This window comes from Nilaparvata lugens, chromosome 11 (assembly GCF_014356525.2).
Source record: "Nilaparvata lugens isolate BPH chromosome 11, ASM1435652v1, whole genome shotgun sequence".
Taxonomy (NCBI): domain Eukaryota; kingdom Metazoa; phylum Arthropoda; class Insecta; order Hemiptera; family Delphacidae; genus Nilaparvata; species Nilaparvata lugens.
Genome location: NC_052514.1, coordinates 9,783,392 through 9,805,940, shown reverse-complemented (window position 1 = coordinate 9,805,940; position 22,549 = coordinate 9,783,392). Strand labels below are relative to the sequence as shown.

The following is a 22,549-nucleotide window of genomic DNA, read 5'->3' as shown; positions in this document are numbered from 1 at the left end:
CTTCACATAGTTGCTTATGACACAACACATACTGATTAGTCATTGTAATTATACATGTCTTCATAAGCAATTATGTGAAGTATTATGACTGAAAGTGTCTGATCATGTCTTGTCTTGTCTTGACTACCTGATGTGTGCTTAGCCTAATGTGGCGTCCTTAGGCTAGGCGCACACCAATTAGTCAAAACAAGACAAGACATGATCAGACACTTTCAGTCATAATACTTCACATAGTTGCTTATGAAGACATGTCCAATTGCAATGACTAATCAGTGTGTGTTGCGTCATAAGCAACTATGTGAAGTATTATGACTGAAAGTGTCTGATCATGTCTTGTCTTGTCTTGACTAATTGGTGTGCGCCTAGCCTAAGGACGCCACATTAGGCTAAGCACACATCAGTTAGTCAAGACAAGACAAGACATGATCAGACATGTTTAGTCACAGTACTTCACATTGTTGCTTATGACGCAACTCACACTAATTAGTCATTGCAATTAGACATCTCTCCATAAGCAACTATTTAAAGTATTGTGACTGAACGTGTCTGATAATGTCTTGTCTTGTCTTGACTAACTGGAGTGGGCCTAGCCTGAGGATTCCACATTAGGCTAAGCACACATCAGTTAGTCAAGACAAGACAAGACATGATCAGACACTTTCAGTCATAATACTTCACATAGTTGCTTATGAAGACATGTCCAATTGTGTCATAAGCAACTATGTGAAGTATTGTGTCTGATCATGTCTTGTCTTGTCTTGACTAATTGGTGTGTGCCTAGCTTTAGTTGGAAAATAAATTTTTGATCATTTTTTTTATCAAAACTGTTACCCAGGTAAAAAATTGTGCATTCAAGGTGTGGGATCATGTGGAACTGTTAAAATAAAAATATAATCCATTCACATTTTAAATTGACCATACAAATATATCCTCTCAATGAATGGAATGAATAAGAGTTTCTCGAGAAAAATAACAAATTAGGCTGGTCATTGAGTTGAAACATTACAAAATTCGCATAATTGAGTGATTGAAATGAACATTTCATCTTTTCCTAACTATATTTGTTTTATATTCCAGATTCAACTTATTGGAGAAAACCTGAGGAATTTCTGCACTCTGAGAACGAAATCCCACTGAAAAAGTGAGTCAAGTTGCATTACATTATTTGGATGGTATTTTTAAACATTCATTCTGTTTATTCAAGTTCACTTCCCACATTCAAAAATCTCTCTTTTTCTTTCTCTCTATCTCACACCCCCTAACACCCTCTCTCTCACTCTTCTCTCTGTCTCTCTCTCTCTCTCTCTCTCTCTCTCTCTCTCTCTCTCTCTCTAGAGTTATTTCAAAATTAGCTGTAACCTATTTTGCAGATCTTGGATAATGACTGGTCTACTTTACAAATAGAATAATTGGCCACTTCATTTTCATAAGTTGTAAACTCCAGAAATAACTATGACAATGAATAAGCCCGATTCAGTTCTCCGTTATTAATAGGTTAATAACGAAGTTGTAAACTTTATGACTTGAGTATTCTTCTCTCGAAATAATGATGAAGTCAGTACTGCAATCCTGACTAAGATAGCTTGTGTATATTATGTTCAAGCTCGAGCATGATTCATGATCATGATCATATTAACACTGATCAGGAAGGTCGACTACTTAAGGATTCATCCATCAAGGATATTTTCATTAATGTGATGACATGATTGAGTTTATGAGGCAATCAGTGGATCTCATTCGATGTACGCTGAGTAGAAGTTTAGTATTCTTCTCACATACTATTGAGGTGTGAAAGAATATTATTGGAGAAAAATGCAATTAGCTCTATGATTAACTTTGTACACTCTTTGGGTCTAGAGGTGTGGATACTGTAGAACGGGATGAGTAATAAAATAGAGTCAAGATTCGATTAGTGACGATTATCTTATAGCTGAAATTGATAGAGAAGGACGGGAAATTAGAAATGGAAAAAATGTGAATAAGGAGAGAAGGAGGAAAAGGAGAGAGACAGACAATTAGAGGGAGCAGCGAAAAGTAATGGTATAATGAAAAGATATGTAGAAAATTTGTGGTATATTATGCAGAACAGACAGAGACGAAGCAAAATAAAGAAGAGGAAGGAAGGACGGTAAAAAGGGGGATTGTAGAGTAGGAAACTTTGGATGAAAGGAGAAAAGAGGATGAATATTGGGGTAGGTGAAAGGAGTAAATGAATAGATTTGAAAATACAAGTGAAAAAGGAATGTAGAGTTGGAAGAGAATGAGAGAATATAGGATAATTTATTGAAGATAAAAGAATGTGTGAGGCACACCACAGATACGTCATACCACAAATCTGTTTTCCTAGTCTATGTTCATATGATTATTTCTTCTATTACGTTTTGGTACTTTCTCTGATTCTTGTTATTCTCCTCCTTCTTCTTCTTCTTCTTCTTCTTCTTCTTATTCTCATTCACATTATTCCATTCTCTTTTCACTACCGTATTCAATTCATTATAAAGTTGTAGCCTAACTGATATGTTAAAAGTGTTTCAAAAAATGATATTACAGGAATCTAGTTTCAACATGTACAGTAACTAGTATAAATAGAAATAACAAGCTAGCAACTGTAAATCTATCATCTCTATGGTTCCAGTTGACTTTTTGTCGGCGAGAGTTTATTTTGGAAGTCGGAAAACATTAACAGAGTTTGGTGAGGACACACACAGTGCCTAGAAATGATGTGCTAAAAAGGGATACTCTTGAGGCAGGATCGGGACGCCACATTACACTTGACTCTCAAAAATAAAGAAAGTATAAATAAATTAAGGAGTTGTTGGATGAAAGGAGATGTGAAATAAGAAGAGGGAACATTTGAAGACGGGAGGAAAAAGAAGAGGATGAGTGAGAAGGAGAAGGTGAAGAAGAATAATAAGGAAGAGAAGGTGAAGAAGAAGTATAATAAGAAGATGAAGAAGAAGAAGAAAAAGAGCAAGAAGAAGAAGAAGAAGAAGTAGCGTTAGAGTGTAAGAAGAAGAACAGGACGAGGAAGAAGAAGACAAATAGAATGAGAAAAAAGAAGTGGATGAAGAAGATGATGAAGAAGAAAATCGAGGAGTAGTGTAAGTAGAAAAATGAGATGGTCATGTTGGATTTGATGATGATGATGATAATGATGATGATAATGATGGAAATGATGATGATGATGATGAAGATGAAGATGGTGGATGAGAAGGGGATGAGGAGGAGATTGTGGAGGAGAAGGAGAAGAGAAATGAGAATCAAAAGATTGTGAGGTATAAGAAAAAATGAGGTGATGATGGTGATAATAATGAAGGAGATGAGAATGAGTTGAAAGAGGTAGATGAGGAAGACGTGGGAGGTTATAAGAATGAGGAAAAATAATAAGGAAGAGTATTTAGAGACTTGTTCCTGAAGTTCATAACGTGTGAACAGACTGCCAGACGCTAATGTCTATTTATTTAGGTGTTTGTTTATTTCTCGATCTTCTTTCCCAGTAGACTACTTAGTAGAAATGTACTAAAACATTTGACTTTCCTACTTTAATTCATGAAAATAATGTTGACTGATTTCTCTCCAGGTTCAAAACAATTAAAATTCTACTATCTTTACTTCCATAATTTATAAATGATATCACCTCATATAGAACAATTTCAGAACTTACCAACTTGATTTATTTTCTCTCAGATCTTGAAAACATAGCCTAATAATAGTTGGAATATGTTTCATTTTAATGCAGCTAGAAGCCTATGCCTCAGGTTTTGCAATTTGTACTGTTATATATCCACTAGTTCTGCATCCAATTATTTATTTAAAAAAAGTACATTTTCTTTATTTCCATTCATTAGAATGATTCTCGAACGATTACATTGATCAATTTGCATAGTGAATTCCTAGTTTTCATCTTGAATAGGAACCATAATTATGTCTTTTATCTTGTTACCATTCTTGAGAAGCATGCATTGTGGATAGATTATCCTGAATAAATTGTCCAATCTTGAACTATCATAGGAATATCGTTTCCCACATCAATTAGTTTTGTAGGGAAAATCATAATTTTCAATTTTTTGTTCAATTCTGGGTACACTAGGTCTACTATAAACTGATATAATATCAACCAATTACATTATTGATGTTTTTGGATACTTTCCATCATTCGAATTATCGAACAATCCAAACATATAATCCTTGTTATACATATCTTTAGAACATTCATATTAGCCACATACCATATTACTCTGCTACAGTTCAGAATTCACACGATGATACCAGTCGTATAAACAGTCGTTAACTGTTAAGTAGACGTAAATGCTGGCATCTCTATATGGCATTCATACACGACTCTCATATATGATCAACATAGATATGACATATGTGCATATGATAGCATCATAGAAACTGTTCTGTCCCTAGTCTAAACTCTGCCAAGTATTATGACGTCACTATTGCATACCGCATGGTATCTACCATCAATACATGATATATATCTATGTTTGTAGGATGTTCTAGATGTATGGATGTGATATATAGGTATATTTTGTGGTAGCTTCCATGTTTGATAGTTGTTTGGTGGTATCTGAGACGTTCCACATGTCCCACGTTTATGGTATGACTAGTCTTCATGGTGCATGCTATGCCCTTAACGGAAGCGACTATTTCCTACATGTAAACATGTTTGGAGACCTGCTATATATGAGGGAATAGGCGTGTATTAGTTAAGGTTATTATCAATGATTCGATCCTTGGATGGATTGGATCATAGAGGTGCCTTGTGTGGTTTTTGTTAAACAGATTTATTATTATATAAGACAAATTTACAGAATACAGATTCATGCTTTATAATTATTGTAATATCAAGTGTTATTCATCGAATTCTCTGGTTTTATCAGTAATCTTGAATCTGGAATTTCGATGGGTGTAAGGATCCTGCTAAGTGGAGGATTTGAGTTACAAATTGTCTTACAATTCAATAGAGCAGAGAGTTTCAACTATAAATCTCACGTTTTATAGGCTACTTATATTCAGAACGATCAGTTCTTCGATTATATTTAGTATAAATTATACAGTATAGTTTAAATTGGAAATGGGACAGTTTTAGGCATGAGCCTGTTGTGCCTTTCCTCATGTTAAGTATTTGTACACATTGTGATTAATAAATAAATATTTGATAGTAGTTTCATTCAAATGCCATTACACACCTAGTTATGTTTTGCTGAAAATACGTTTTTGGAAGACCTAGCCGTCCTATATATCTCCCAATAATGAAAGCAACGCTTTACGAGGATCTTAAAGGGCTACCAGAGAGATGAGTTTAGTGGCATAAAAGTGCCTTTATCGTCGTTTAATAGCTACTCAAAGGAACTACGAGAATAACCCCTGTGTTTACCATGGGAACAAGCAGCCATCAGTCATAAAAATAACTATATTTATCTCACATAAATGAGCAGCAGTATTCTTTTTACGGGGAGACCTAGTTAGATAAATAGTCGTAAATAGTTAGTAAATGATAATGATTGGCTCATTTCATGATTCTGTAATAGAGATTGATTTAGTTAAAAATAATAATTTGTTAAACTATGAATTTTCGTCATTTAGTCCTATCATCTGAATGATTATCTTATAAAAAATACAGTAGTGAAATCCATAGGAATACTCATTACACTCATGGGTATGGAATACACTCATTGAATATTCTTCTATTTTAAAATAATGGGTTTTTCAAAGTTGTAAAATACCAACCAATCCAACTATATTACGTTTTGAATTGATTTTGAAATATAACGGATGAAAGAAATTGGTATTTTAACGGATATCACTGAAAAAATGAAATTGTATTTTCCTTTTTGTGTAGTTGACAAGTTGATATTGTATTATTGTTCATATTAAATAAAAAAGACTAAGAAATACAAGAATCACAGATTTTATTGAAAGTTGAAAGACCGGTTTCGGTTGTTACACCATTGTCAATATCTGATAAACTAAAACTAAATACAAGACCAGCTGAATTTATTCTAGTAACCGAGTACTGCTATTGGTCAAGGACATGGATGCCTGCTATTGGCCCAGCTAGACACTCTTCTCCCACTCTCTAGATATTAGCATAGAGAACTTATGCGATCTCATTTCTATGATATTAGTCATCAACTTCCTTGGTGAAATCTGTCATTTCGAATCTGGAAAATCATTGGGTGTCAGGATCATGTTAAGATAAGAATTTTGAGTTATCATTGTCTTAAAATTCAGTATAACAAAGAGTATTAACTATAAATATGAACCTCCCGGTGCATATTAGTTAGACCAATAGCAGGCGTTCATGTCCTTGACCAATGGCAGTACTAGCCTACTTGTATAAATTCTTCTACTCCTGTATTTATAAGTTTCAGTTTATCAGAGACTGACAATGGTGTAACAACCGAAACCAGTCTTTCTACTTTTAATAAAATCTGTTTTTTTTTGTCAATTTCTTAGACTTTTTATTTAAATAATATTTCCATAGACATTAACTTATTTCTTGAAAAATTTTTCCAATCTAAAGTTTTCAATGAGTGGGACTTATAAATTAGTTAACTATATAAATTAGTTTTCTATGCACTCAGACTCATTTGGAAAATAAATTGATCTCAAAAGAAGCTGTTGCATTAATTTTATTATCCTTACATAGTGTAGTTAATATATTTGAAATACGTGATAATATTTTATTATGAAGTAATGGTATTCTAATATGGAGTTTCAATGGGGTTACAATAGTAATTCATTTTGATACTTGAAAATGGCATGAGTGCTCGAAACCAGTTGTTCTCATTTGAGAGAGTATAAAGAGAATACTGTAAATTTTCATAATAATAATCATATAGTAATATATATATATATATATATATATTATATATATATATATATATATATATCAATTTACATTATGTGCTAATGTGTATCAAAATCTTGATTTTATAACCAATTCTATATATCTTCTTCGACTATTTTTCCATTCTTACCATTTGTGATTTGAAATCCGTATTTGAAAATGAATTTGAAATAACTCATTCATACCCTATGATTATTCTATCTGTGAGAATAATACTCTCAACTCCCATTTCAGTAGGCCAGCCATCAACACTCATTTTTAAGCTCCATTTGGCCTATTCTCGCTAAGTGATCTGACTTTGTTGATATTAAAGCAAGAATGAAGCTTGGTAGTTCTTTTTTCAGTCGACTGGAGATTTAACGAATCGTGTGAAGTTTGATCAAGATAGGCTAGGCCTCCTCACTAATAGTCGCTACTATTCTCGTAGAGGAACGCCAACGATTTATTTGTGGACTCCTAAAAAACAATCGTTTCAGACGGGAAGTGATGTGTAAATAGGCCTACTGATCTTGTGTTACATCCAAATTCCGCCTAGAATCTTGAATGGTTTTCCATTCATGATTGGCCAAATTTGAAAATCCATTATATCCAGTAAATTATATCCAGAAAGTACGGTATAGAATTTACATACTTTATTCAATATACTATTATACATTCATCATTCATATTTCATATGAATATACTCAATTTTAAATGTACATGATACTCCCTGGTCAGATCACACCAGTATTCATACAAAAGTACGAAGAGGACGCGCATCCTACCTGGCTGAAGGTTGGTCATAAATAATTTTCGTGAGAGTACAAAGAGAGCGCGCGTCATTTCAGTGCGCGCTCTTTTCGCACCTCGCTGATTTACCCTTCTGAGAGCTTGACAGAACTTTTGCATGCGCGCTGTCTTCGTTTTCCCCATTTATTCAACTATAACTTCCTTCTTAAGGGCTACTTGTATGCATGTGAGAATTTAGGATCAAAAGAACCCTGTTCTCAACTATATTCTTTTTCTCAGAACATTTATTGACTTGAAATGCCATTTTCAAATTCAAAATTTGATTCTCAACATTCATCTAACTCTTGAGGGTAGGCGCACAACAGAAAGATTTTTTTGGATCTGTGGAGATGAAACTTTAGAGGAATACTTCTTCATGGTGAAAATATTATGTTGATGTTGGGTTGATGTTAACCCTTAGAAACATTCTCTCATATTTTTGGTTATGTTTAAGGCTAGGCGCATACCAGTTAGTCAAGGCAAGACAAGACATTCAGTCACGATTCAAACACGTTCAGTCACAATACTTCACATAGTTGCTTATGAAGACTTGCCTAATTGCAATGACTAGTGTGAGTTGCGTCATAAGCAACAAGGTGAAGTATTGTGACTAAACGTGTCTGATAATACCTTGTCATGTCTTGACTAACTGGTGTGCGCCTAGCCTCAAACATAACCAAAAATATGAGAGAATGTTTCTAAGCGTTAACATGAACCCAACATCAAAATATTTTCACCATTAAGAAATATTCCTCTCAAATTTCATCTCCACAAATCCAAAAAAATCTTTCCAGTTCAATACGATATTCTGAAATGTCAAGTAATATAGTTAGAATTGCGGGTGCACTAAAATTTAATTGAATTCAAATGGGTAGTTAAATTTCTATTATTCATTTAATTTTTTAATTCTTATTTGTGACCATCAGACCAGGCCATTAATACAAATTTATTGGTTTTTTAAATCAATCAATAAATTATCAATACAGTCAATTAAATCAATCAATGAGTTAGTAATCCAGTCAATTAAATCAATTCAATTAATTGTTCCTGAGGAGTACAGAACATGAGTACTATTATATTTCATGTACTGCAGTTAAATATAGATACTCTCATCCAGCTGTTGAAACTGTAGCCAACTTTGATACAACACTATTATAATAGTCACCTCTAATACAAGGCCCTGGCCTACGATATTGTTTCTAGGCCTACACTGCGACGTTGCAATATCGTAGGCCAGGGCCTTGTATTGGAGGTGGCTATGCTATTATAGACTGTATATTCCAACAACCTTCATGTCTAAAAAGACGGTATTCAATATCAAACAGTATAATGTATCAACAGTATATTTATTATCTAACTTCGATATTGTAGTTCAACTAATAATACTAGTAATACTATTTATACTCTCATCCAGCTGTTGAAACTGTAGCCAACTTTGATACAACACTATTATAGACTGTATATTTCAACAACCTTCATGTCTAAAATAGACTGTATTCAATATCAACCGGTATATCTTACTTCGATATTGTACTTCAACCGAAAATAGTAGTAATACTAAAATCTCGCAAACTAATTCTGTCCATTGTTGACAAAATCACGCCGTGTGAGGATGCAAATACCAACAATTCCAAATGTAATCGAGAACCTCTCTGATTCTCCCCTGTGAACCATATTTGTTCAAATATAAAGTTTGAGTAGAAAAGTTAGTAAGGTGTATGCTGTAGCCTAGTGCAGAGGCACCAAACTAAAACTAATAACTCGTGCTGTACTCATGGGAATGTGTGAAAATGTACTATAACTATATACTGGTTCAGTTCTACACTACTATTGTGTTGTACTATAACTATGTACTATTCTGCTATGACTGCACAGTGGTCGTATTGTTTCATTTTATTTCTGAACTCTTCTAACCCTTCCTGTGCCGTTTTCTACTGTATTGATGCAAACTTATTCCTAGCCTAGAAGCCTCGTACCCAGAGACCTGTGTTAGGAAAATATTGTTGGTTTTTCTGGGAATAGATTTTAGTTTGGAACTGTAGTTAGAGTTGGTTGGTTTGTCGTGAGCTTCTGTTGAGATCTTCAAATCGTTCCAGTTGTTCTTCCTCACATAGCAATGAGAAATAAATTTCAAGCCTTTGAAACAAATAGTTTTTCCTCCCCAATATTGCAATTTGTTCGAACAGGAATATATGGATAAAAAATGAATATAATTCCTTGTGAAACTCTAGAATTTTCGATTGAGTGGCTACAGTTTTTGGGGGGATTCAATCAATAGCGGATCCAGATTGAAGATTGGAGCAATTTATAAACTCTTCCAAGGATCATTCTCTTCGAGTTCTATTCAATACTGTAATATCTAAGAGTATTTGTATCTCCTGTACGGCTCTCCCAAACCATGTAACAATCTATTGAGCTTAGAACTTATAAGATTGGAACTTATAGTAGTGATTAAATTTACAATTGAAAATTAATTCCAAAAATCTATTCTCTCGCCAGAGAATAGTGTAACTCAATTCCAGAAATAGATGACTATATTTTAATTCATAGGAACGTTAATCACTTATATGATACTCTTCATTTACTATCTTTATCGAAAATATATACTAATTTCAAATTCCGTTTCGGAATCTGCTCTTCAATGATCATATTTGTTCTTTTTTATAATGTATTATTATAGAGTAAAGATACCGTCCAATCTACAAGCTCAGATACTCGTAGCAATCATTTTTCTCTGCTATTATGGAGAATATCCATTACCTCCGTAAACAAAGCCGTAGTGCATTCATGTGTCGTCAGCACAGGTAGGGCTCCTACACCAATAAAAATTCGTTGATTTCTGCTGATCCATATCAGCTATTGTTTTTATTGGTGTAGGTGCCCTACCTGTGCTGACGTCACACGAAAGCACTACGGCTTTGTTTACGGAGGTAGTTGAATATCATCGATAGATGAATCAACAAATAAAGAGCGAGAGAGTATTAAAAGCTTCAAATTTAACTCTCAATCAATCAATAAAAATTTGTACTCTTTTCAAATTTCGTTAAGAACATAAACTGATTTTTGGAGGTCATTTTCACTGTCTTGAATAATCCACAAGTCATCAGCAAACAATAATGCATTCAGGTACTCGTCATTTGTTAGTTTAATTCCTAAAGCTACACTACATTTCCATTTTCTGAAAAATGAAATGGAACTATGATATCCGAGCAGAGCTAGGAATTTACAGCTTGTTGGAAAAAATCACACAATACCGGAAGCAGTGGAAAGAATGCCGGCAGTAAGGCTTCCTCTACAGATATTGAACTATAAACCGGCAGGCAAAAGATCTATTGGTAAGCCACGGAAGAGATGGCAATAAATACACTACTTGTATATATTATAGCGTAATTTTGTAATTGAAATATAGATATTAATAAGTTGTTTGTAAGTCGGAACAGGCATTAACCTAATCCTTGTACGTAAGATGATGATGATTAATCAATAAATTGACAAAATCCGTTATATTTGAAGCTTCTGATATTCCTTCGCATTTAATTTGTCATTGGTTTGAGATATTTAATGTTTGAGATGACTTGAACAAAATACTCACTAGGGAGGCGTTATCGGATACTGAAATATTGTTCTTGAGTAATGATCCGGTATAATTTGACATCTCCATACTTATTTATAACCAGGAGAACATCAACATCAGCCTAACGCACTCTCTCGTTCATGTTAACACCTTATCACGGTACACCTGTTTTCGTTGACGCCCTAACGCAGGGAAAAAACCTTTCAAACAGGCAAAGCAAGGTATAAATAATAACTATGGCTCACAAGTTGGCATATAAATAATGCATTATTGTTATTATGGGCGGGAGGAGTGACACCTTCTTCTATGATTCAGTGTTAGGGGAGTAAGTTGTCTGGGGGTGATCAAGTGAGGGGGAAATAGGGATATATAGAAGAAAGAGAAGGAGGAGAAGTTTGTGAAGCAGGGGCTACTGAACGTAGAATTGAGAATTAAGAAAGGTTGAGGAAGTAATGTGGAGAGAAGAATTTGGATTATAGAAGACGGAGAAATATGAGTTCATAATGATATGAGAGAGGAATGAAGATGTAGGTGGTAGAGGAGAGGAGTAGAGAAAGAGTAACTGGGATTGAGAGAAGGAAAATCTCTCTCAAAAAAGAAAAGGGATAGAATGAGAATGACGAGAAAAGAAGGTGTAAATAGAAGAGAATATGAACATTACACATTGAAGGTTAAATATATGTTGATGGACATAGTCATGGAAAGGAAAGGGAAATCTTTAAAGATGAAGAAACGTGCAAAAGATGTGGACAGAAAACAGGTAAATGAAAAAAGGTGGAAAGATGAGAATGGAAGAAAGCATAAAAAGAACAAAGCGTCGAATAATACATGAAATGGTATAACGAATACAGACAAGAGGGAGGGATAGATTCAAGAGAATGTATAGGAAGAAGGAGACCTAGTGCTAGAGAATTTGAATGAGGAGATGCAGATAGATGAGTAAGAAAACACAAAGTCGTGTGAAAGAGGGAGATCGAAAGTACAAATTTAGAAGTGGAGAAAATGGAATGTTCAAGGGAAACTCTAGTAGAAACATTTGGAATTATAAAAAAATGAGTGGAAAATTAAAAATGTTAACGATAAAAAGTAACGTTAGGAAGTGATGAATGACAAAGGGGGGAATGGAAAGTGTGAATAAAAGACGGAGGAGGAAAAAATGAACAGCAGATCATGGCGACTGGGTTGGAGGTGATGATGAGGAGAAAGAGGAGGAAGAAGAAGATGAAGAAGAAGATTGATTGATTGATTGATTGACTGCCTTTATTAAAAAACCTAGGAGGGCGAAGTTAGGGCGCAGCCGGCCCTCTCTTACACTTAACCCTCCAATACAATTCTAAGTAAAACTAAAACACTGTACAACAAAGATTATAAGATAAAAAAAAAAACTAATTTTACAAAATAATAAAAAACTTCCAAATAGCGAATGAAAGAAAGAAAACAAAATTAAAATTTCTTTCTAATTTGAATCAGTGAAAAGAATACAATAAGAAGAAAGAAGAAAGTGGAAAGTGAAAACGGAAGAAACGTCAGTTCAAAATCCATAGATCATTTCGATAGAAGTAGAAAAGAGGAAAGAGAGGAATAAATTAAAGAAGGAAGAAAGGACACACATACACACACACACACACACACACACACACACACACACACACACAACACACACACGTTAAGGTTCAGTGAACATTCCAGCCGAGTCCACCAGCTCTGATCCACCGCAAGACAGCCGCGCCGAACCGACGATGTCCCTCAACAAGCCTTAGCTCAGCAGGCAGAGAATTCCACAAACTACAGGCTGTCACAAGGAACGACTTGTTGTACATAACAGTCCTATGTGTTGGGACAGCCAGCAGATGGGATCCATGCCGCGTTCCTCCACGACCAAAATCACCCAAGTAACGGTACTCTACTGCCAGATACTTAGGGGTTCTAGTTTTCAATATCTTAAAGAGGAAGCACAAAGCATGATGTGATCTACTCTCACGAAGCTTCATGAGTTCAAGTCTGTTAAAATATTCAGTTACATGGTCGTCACGTCTCAGGTTAAAGATAAAGCGAACACAGTAATTATGTGCACGCTGCATCCTCTGCAGAAGTTGAACGGTCATGTCAAGAGTCACAATGTCACAGTAGTTGAAGATCGGGAAGATCAGAGTCTTGACCAACATAACCTTCGTTGAAAAGGGAATGAAGTCAGAGATCCTCTTCAATGTCATGATCCCCCCAATTACCCTGTTACAAGTCTCAGTCACGTGGCTGGTCCAGTCAAGAGTCCTTGTCATTGTAAGTCCTAGATTTTTCACGTCAGAACTGTATTGCAATTGTATGTTATTCAATTTTATAAATGGTCCGTTAGTTATGTCAAGTGTGTTTAAAAGTCTTGAATAACCTATCACTATTGATTTTGATTTAGTCTCGTTAATTTTTAGTCCATTATTCTCAGTCCATCGTACCAAACGAGTCAAGTCAGCATTAACTTCATCAACTGCGATGTCGAAGTCATTTTTCTTGCAGTGCCGGTATATTTGCAAGTCGTCGGCATACAGGTGATGTCTGGTCGTAAGTAGAGTGCTTGTCACGTCACTTATGTAGATGCTGAACAGCAGAGGACCCAATACCGAACCCTGAGGAACTCCTCTGTTCACTTCACGCCACCGTGAAGAGGCATCCCCGACTCTCACACACTGACACCGACCTTGGAGATAGGACCTCACCCATGCCACAGTGGAGTTGGAAAAACCTAAGTTTCTGAGTTTATAAAGTAAAGTAGGATGGAAAATGCTATCGAATGCCTTACTAAAATCTATTAGGACTAGAACTGTTAACTCTCTACCATCCATAGCCCTACGAATGTCGTCAGTGACTCTCAGGAGTGCAGAGGTGGTGCTATGACCACTACGGAACCCCGATTGAAAGTCACCAATCAATCCAGAACCATGGATAAATGAGCTTAATTGTCGGTTTCAACCAGGTCTCGGATATAAGAATAACGTCACAATCTTTGCCCTCGAAAGTGTGCCTAAATTCATCTATATGACAGAGAAGGGATTGCGCATTAACATGAGCGATCTTAAGTCGATCCGGGAAAGGAGAGAATGCCCGCTTGAGGGAATCGCCGACACTCAGCGCGGCCGCATCGTCATCCTGCTGCATAGACAAGGTGGCTGTGACGAAGCTGCAAGGCAGAAGAGAGGGGTGAATCGGCGAAACAATGAGAAGCTAAAAAAGATACACTTATCACATTCATACTGAAACACACACACAAAGAAGGAAATAATAGAAGAAATATAGGAATCATAAGAGATAGAAGAAGAAATAATCAAGTGAAGAAGTCAAGCGCTATAAAACGATAAGATAACGCTATATTAAATGGCCTAGGCGGTTCGGCTCCATTGATAATTATAACATACTAATACAGTTAATGCATATAATATAACTACTACAAGAATAACGAATATTGATAGAAGAAAAAAGAAGCAGAAGGCTGATAACTCAATCAAGATACTGTAATTAGGTAGAGAATTAGAGAAAAAAAAAATATATATATAAGGCAATGAACTGCATGCTGATAAATATAGGTATGAGCGATAACTTATTTACATTGTGAGACAGAAAAATGAGAAGATTACTTAAAAAAAAAAAAAAATATATATATATATATAAGTAAAAATAATAATAAAAGGAGTAAATAGTCGATAATAATAGGAAAGAAAATAATGTTATCTTGTAACTTTATGTTGACTAAGTGATAAACCCTACCGAATTATGAAGAATTAGAACAGAGAACGGAGGCAACATATAAGTGAGGCGTAGTCACGATAACGGGATGAGAAAGACAACCAGATCACAATCACAAGAACACGTGAGATTCTACTCTTCATTCACACACAGAAATACACATAATGCAAAAGTAGCGTCAAGACAATAATTATATACTATGGATTTGACTGAATGGAAGGTTTTGCTGACAAGAAACGCTATACCGACTCAGATTTCATCCAACCAGCTGACTGACAATGAAGAGAAATTAAAAGAGTTAAAAGAACTTTGAAATAAAAATAATTAATGACTAACTGAATGAAATTAAGTGGATGAACGTCTCTTATCAGTTAAATTGAATTATAGAAGTGATCTGAATTAACCGTAATAATCAGCTGAAATAAGCAATAATTTACTGAATATTATTAACTGCAATAATAATATTGAACTGTCAATTGGGTGAAATGATTAAATGTACTGTATAATAAATGGAAAAAAATATATGTAGCCTATATAAAAAATTGTTCTTTTAGGTAATTCTCAATTCAGAGTTTTAGTCCAAGCTGAAATGCAAACAGAATAGATACAATATTGTTGCTCACGACTCACTGGAATGGATTCTGTCACCCTCGCGCCACATCACTCTGCCGTCGACCGTCCACGCATTCCGGATACCCACTCTGGCGGCAACCTCGCAGAAGTGAGCATGTCTTCGTCTAGTAAGGTCCTCTCTTATGGTGACATCAGAACCCTTGAGCTGCCTCCTCGCCGATAACACCGAGCGCCGGGTCTGGTAGCTCACGAATTTGACGATAACAGCTCGTGGTCTCGTCTGAGTCACTCCAGTTCCCGGAAGACGTCCCACTCTATGGCAGCGGTCGATCTGCGCTGCATCCACCGCAATTTTTAATCTTTCACCACATAGTTTTGTTACAATTTCGGTGATATTTTCTCCTTTAGTCTCCGGCAGGCCAAATATTCGAACATTATTACGCCGTTGATACTGTTCTTGAGCGTCTAACTTGCGCTCATACGATTCGGATCGAGATGCTGCCTTTTTATTGATGTCCTGTATTTCCGCCTCTAATGAGTCGATTCTTTTCTCCATCGCTGACAAACGCGGTTCGTACTCGCTCTGGATACGTGCTTTAATCAGTTCATCGAGAGTATCATTTAGTTTTATCACAACACGGTCAACGAGACTGTCAAGGAACTTGTTATCTGACAAGAGTTCGGCTACAAATTGTTTAAGCATACCTTTATCAGCCGGCCACCCCTCCCCCTTGGTTGATGACGAGGATGATGCGGACGACGGGCGATCGCTTGATGCCGAACCCTTATCGCTGCCGGTTGCGACCTTGGTTAGCTTGCTCCTTAGCACTGCTGGCGAAGAATTAGGCATGATCAAAATAAATTGTTGAAATAACAGCAACCACTCAAGATGAGAATTTGAAATTTGTAGTGATTGAAGATGAGCACACACTGCACAGGTCAGCCAAAAATCAGAACTCAACTATAACAAAAACTTGCAAAACTCGAGAAACTAACAGGAGCCGAAATGAATAGCGTCAGGCCGTTAACATTCTATCTCTTATCTCCAACGATAAGAAGGAGAAGAAGAAGAGGAAAAAGAAGAAGAAGAAAAAGATGAAGAAGAAGAAGAAGATTGAGAGGTAGACGGAGAATGTGATTTTGTGAAGGGGAAATCATGAGATGCGCTGATATATTGGAGATGTTTAATGTAGTGTTAAGAGTTATGTACGTACATGAGACGCGCGGAGCGTTTTTAGGGGGTATGAGCCCCAATTCAAATGGAGAGGGGAGTAGTGGAACGTGCGTGTTTCAAAGAGACGATCGTGTCTTACGGGGTTGTAGGGTGGGGTGAGCGACTGAAAAAGGGTCTCGCGTTCAGGGGGGTAGGGATTCATATCCCAAAGTCTGATTTCGGCAAAGCAGCCCTTGTGTCTTGAATCTTCGGGGAGCTTCTCGACAAAGGGCTCACAAACTGTTTGTAGTTTGATTCTGAAGATGTTCTCAAGGGTAAGGGGTGAGAAGTTATAAGAGTTCCAGGGGGTGTGAGGCTCATGTGAGAATGGAAGGGGTGAGAATAGAAGTTGATCGTTGGGATATGCATGTGAAATATTCTTGGAAGATGATCCCTAAGTTGGATCCACAAATGGAATAGGGGAATTCTACACCTTTGCCAAGTTTAGAAGTTAGATCACAGAAAGAGTTGGGAAATGTGTGTGTGTTATCGCTAACTACTGGTTACAGATCAAGGAGTTTTAATACCCTTGAATACTCTTCCCTTGCTATTTCACACTTATTTAGCTAACAAACAAAAACATATTTGACTCGCGAAATTGGCGGACATGGATTACTTTATGTTACAGTACAGACTTCATACTCGAGCGCTACGAACAAACGCATTGCGCACTTTTCATCAGCTGATGTTTCTGTGCAAACACAGATGTGATAAGCGTAATAGCATCAGCTGATTAGAGGTGGAATGCACGTGTTTGTGGCGCTCAAGTTTGTACACACCTTAAGGCTTGGCGCACACCAGACACATTTGATCATTCCACATTTAATCAGCTGATGTCAAGCTTATTTAATCTGTGTTTGCACAGAAACAACAGCTGATGAAAAGTGCAATTTGTTCGTAGCGCTTGATTCTGAAGTCTGTACTGTAGCAATACTTCATATAGTTCCTCATGACGCAACACACACTGAGTGTGACAACACTCACACCCCTTGATTGTGTTTGCAATTAGCCATGTATTCATAAGCAACTTTGTGAAGTCTTCATCTGTCTGATCATGTCTTCTCTTGACTAACTGGTGTGTGCCTAGTCTAATGTTATTATAGAACTGAAGCTCACTGTTCAACAAAATTTATATAAAATGTAAGGGAGGAAATTCAAGATGATGAAATTCAGTTTGGAATTTTCTAATTAATTGTGATTGATTCAATTCAATTCAGAAGTATTTTTTTTTCTAATTTAAGAATGATTTTTGTGTGTTCTGAATTTTAAATTGAGTGTGTAATTGAAGAATGTTGAGTGACACATATCCTATCTACATTTGGACTGTTGTATAAATTAAAATTGGAACCGTTTTGGGCTTATAAGCCTGTGGTACTTTTCTGTAAGTTGTGTAATTCTCATTGATTGAATAAATAAATAAATAAATGATGGTTTCTTGATCAATTCCTTGATTATTTGTGATTTCGGAATAATAAATTAATAATTAATAAGATAATTGACTTCATATCGGTGTTCAAATGCCAGTAGAGTCAATCAACTCCATATGAAAGAGACAATAAAAGATTCAAACAGAGAAGGAAGGAATAATTTATGATACGGATATTGGATAGATAGCTTTTCATTGATCAATTGTCACTTATAAGCTTGTTGCCTGGAGAAATTTGATTACAGCAATAGCTTACAATAATTTCCATAAATCCAAAAATTATTTCCAATTACATTACATGATTACATTTGATTCCGATGATAACACCGAGTTATATCGTATAATAATAAATAGCGGGCCACGGAGCTTGCTCGTTATTTTTATTATTATTGATAAACAGAACATAATTTTCTAAAATGATCGTGTCTATATTTCACAGCTGGCTATACGTCATCTTATGAATTTCGGGGATGCGATACTTTGATTTTTCACATACTCACTTTTTTACTATCCATAGCTGTTTCAGCCAACGTGGAATTATCCTTTTAATGTCGTTCAGCGAGATTTCTCGAGGATGAGACCTAGTGCAATCGAATCTTTATATCATAAACCTACTATGATCCAAATTTCGTGAAAATCGTTAGAGCCGTTTTCGAGATCCGTTAAACATGAATAACCAGATATAAAAATAGCCAGAATTAAAAATAACCAGATATATAAATACAGAAATTGCTCGCTCAATATAATAGGATACATGATCATCAGAGGATTAGAGATAGAGAAGGTTAGAGATCAAGAGGATTTCAAGATACAAGAATCCAGAAGATGGATTGACTGAGGATACAGTAAGCAATAACCGAGGAAATTATACACATCTTTCTCCCCCTATCAATTTTGTCTGTGAGATTTGAATTGGGGACGGATTTGAAGCAACTAGAGGGGGGATCCAAACATAGCTGTATATGTATAGTTTCTATGTATGATATATGTTGGGAGATACTGGCTATATAAATATAGTTCTAGGAGATCAAAGGTGGGGTTTACCAAACTCTTCATCGATTCCGCTCCTCCTCCCACTCATCCTTCACCTCCTCCTTCTCCTCAACCAAAACCCGCAGAAAAGCGGTCCAGATCTGGTTAGGTGCGCCTATGGTGAGATCCACTTCATTCTGTCAGCATTAGTTAAATGGGAACTGTTAGTGTTATTTGTAAGAAATACTGACAGATTCTAGTGAAGTGAAAATCTTTTCAGAACTGTCAGTATTAGTAGAACGAGTAGCGTTAATGTGCATTCATAAGGAACGCTGACGGTTTAAGTGAATCTTAGCATAGCAAGCCACACGAGCAATTTACATGAGTACTCTACGCCAGCCAGCCCTGGTCTAGTGGCTCATAAATCGCGGGCAACCGGCGTTACGTATCCACAAGGATCCACAAGGATAGCAATCCACAAGGAAGCGTCGTTAAGAGGAGAGATGATCCATTCTCCACTCCAGTCCGAATGTGTAGCAGGAACAACGCCTCTGTGCCACAGTTTAGTTGCTTCTCTAGCTCTGGAGATCGTGTTGGTAAACTATCTCGGATTAGCCATGAATTGGAGCTTTGAGGAATTTTATTCTAAATAATTTGTTATTCCTCCACCTCTTAATGACTGTCTATGCTTGAAATACAATGTTGCTAATTGTATTTCAAGTGTATCTAGTGTGCATTGCGAGAATACAAACTAGTTTTGAAACTAGAATGGGGAAGGTGCCAGAATAAAGCCTATGCTTCTCATTGGTCCTGTTCACCTCTCACTCTTGATTGGTTGTCACAAGTTAATCAGACAAACACCGGAATGGAGGAGGAGTCAGAATCGAGCCTACGCTTCCCATTGGGCCACTAGCCCGGTCCGCCTCTCACTCCTGATTGGTTGATGTGAGCCAATCAGACACAAGCAATGGAATGATTTTGTTGACCGAGCGAAGTAAGGTCTAAGATTCAAAACGACGGTTTGGCATTTCTCTTAGTGTTTAAATGTTTATATGTTGCGCATTTACGGCGAAACGCGGTAATAGATTTTCATGATATTTGACAGGTATGTTCCTTTTTTAATTGCGCGTCGTCGTATATACAAGGTTTTGGAAATTTTGCATTTCAAGGATAATATAAAAGAAGAAATATTAGAGTAAAAATCAGACTATAGAATTATTCATCATAAATCAGCTGACAAGTGATTACACAGATGTGTGGAGAAGTCAGTCTATTGCTGTATTTCCATAAGGTCTATGGTTTCAATCAGGTACTTGTGGATGAGAATACTACGTGAGCTCTACTGTCCACAGATCTACTAGTATCAAATGCACGAGACAAACTTCATACTGTTTCTGTGACTGATCCATCTTCCACACCTTGATAAAATAAGCGACTAATACTGAGTTTACAGAGAAAATGGTTCATGGATAACAACAAATTTATATTTATTAACAAATCAAAATACATTAGATGAAGGAAGAACATTGAAAACAACATTTATTGTGGATTCTGTAATCAATCTTGATATCATCGATAATTCTAATATTCTTGCTAGATGATTTTCAACATCGTCTTGTTAGTCTACATGAATTATGTTACTTTCTGCACAATTTTCAGTGAAAAGTAATAGTGAGGAAATCTTTCCCAATCATTTGTTTCCAATGATTCAAGAGAATCGGATTGTTACAGTAGTTATTCTGGAATCACTGACTCCAATCCGACGATTATCGATCACTAATCTTGCAGCAATACCATTTCGGGTCACTGCAAATCCAAAGCAACAAATTCGTGGACCGATAAATCGAACGTTCGGAGCAGAATAATCAACAAAAGGACAATTCAGCGTCATCCATAGGAATAGCGCGGCACTTGGCTGGATTCACCTTTGTAATGCAGAATCAATTGGTTCGAACCTATACCCAGTTCCAATTCCAATGATAAACCTTTTTGCTTTGAAGCAGCAGCCCTAATCCATGCCTGCGTAGCGTCGTCAAATAATGAGAGTTGCGACCAAATGCTCCTTGTAAAGCAGGGGACTCAGCCGAATCATTGTGCATTCCCCAGTCAATTCAATAAAATCAATAGACACTGAGTCTAGAAAGAGTTTAATAAACGTACAGATATCCACATTTGCAGAGAAAGAGTTCAATAAACGTACAGATATTTACATTTGTAGATGTACAGGATTAATAAACGTACAGATATTCACATTTGCAGAGAAAGAGTTCAATAAACGTACATATATTTACATTCACAGATGTATAGGAGAACCTCTGAGAGTAGAGTTTGTAGTGTACAATACTGGACAAATGTACAGTCGCAATGATTTTGTATGTTTCATCAATTACACAATAGAATTGGATTGAACTTTTTGAAAGCCAGTGTACGTTTATCAATAAATAATTCTTGTATGTTTAATCAAGTCTGCAATAAAATAGGATTGAACTCTCTGAGAGCCAGTGTACGTTTATCAATAAATGATGTATTCACAGTGCACCGTTTATAGACTTATTGAAATGAATAATTCTGATTTGAAGAGGACGGGATTTATCTTCAATCCCCTTTCTCCCACGGAAGGGAGGATGAGGAATGAAAATAAGTAATAATGAATATTTTGATTAATTCATATATGCTGATAATAGTAACGGTTGATTAATATGTCAACCTGTCTCAGGCATGAAGATTAAAATACGATATCTAGAGATAAATGATTAAGTCATGTACTAATGATTAAGTCAGCGGCGGTTTGACTTGTTTGAAAATCGACCCATAAATTCCTGCAAAGTAGTTAACTATTATTCAATACATTTCTAACGTATTTTCTGCTGTTTGAATGCAAATTCAATGTTGAAATGGAAGAGGGATCTTATCCAGTACCCTTTAATATGTTATTAGTGCTCAACATGTTTCAAATCATTGAACCCATTTTCCAAATGTCAGCTCTCATGTCTTCCATTTGAAAGTGGCTCTCATGAATTTAAACGTTTTGTCAAAGAGGAAAGAATACTACAATCCTAGAGGAAAGTAATATATTATAATTTCCGATTTTATTCATCAATAGACTATACTATATAGCTCAATCTACTTATAGTTAACTTATTTGCATATCTAGTGAAGGTGATATATTCGAGCTCAGAATTTATGTGTTTTTATAGAATTATTTTGTGAATTTGAAGTTTGTTTCATGTTCTTACAAAAGTTTTATCACCTATCCATTTAAATCTAAAATTGTTTGTTTCATCCTGATTTGTATATCCAGATTGATGATTTGGTGTATAAATTGAAATATAAAATGGTTCCAAACCTATGAATTTGGATTGAAGTAGCAAGAAATACTTATTGTAGGTACTCCATTGTATATATGTTGGCAGGAAGTTGAGGATT

General features: G+C 35.9%; 1 protein-coding gene across 1 annotated transcript in view; it reads left to right on the top strand.

Moving 5' to 3' along the window:
* LOC111060433 (connectin) overlaps nucleotides 1–22,549 on the top strand; it is a 117,321-nt gene that overhangs the window by 52,503 nt on the left and 42,269 nt on the right. The window contains exon 2 of the mRNA XM_039437577.1: nucleotides 1,078–1,141. The gene's annotated coding sequence lies outside the window, so the exon portion shown is untranslated. The remainder of the gene's footprint in view (nucleotides 1–1,077; nucleotides 1,142–22,549) is intronic.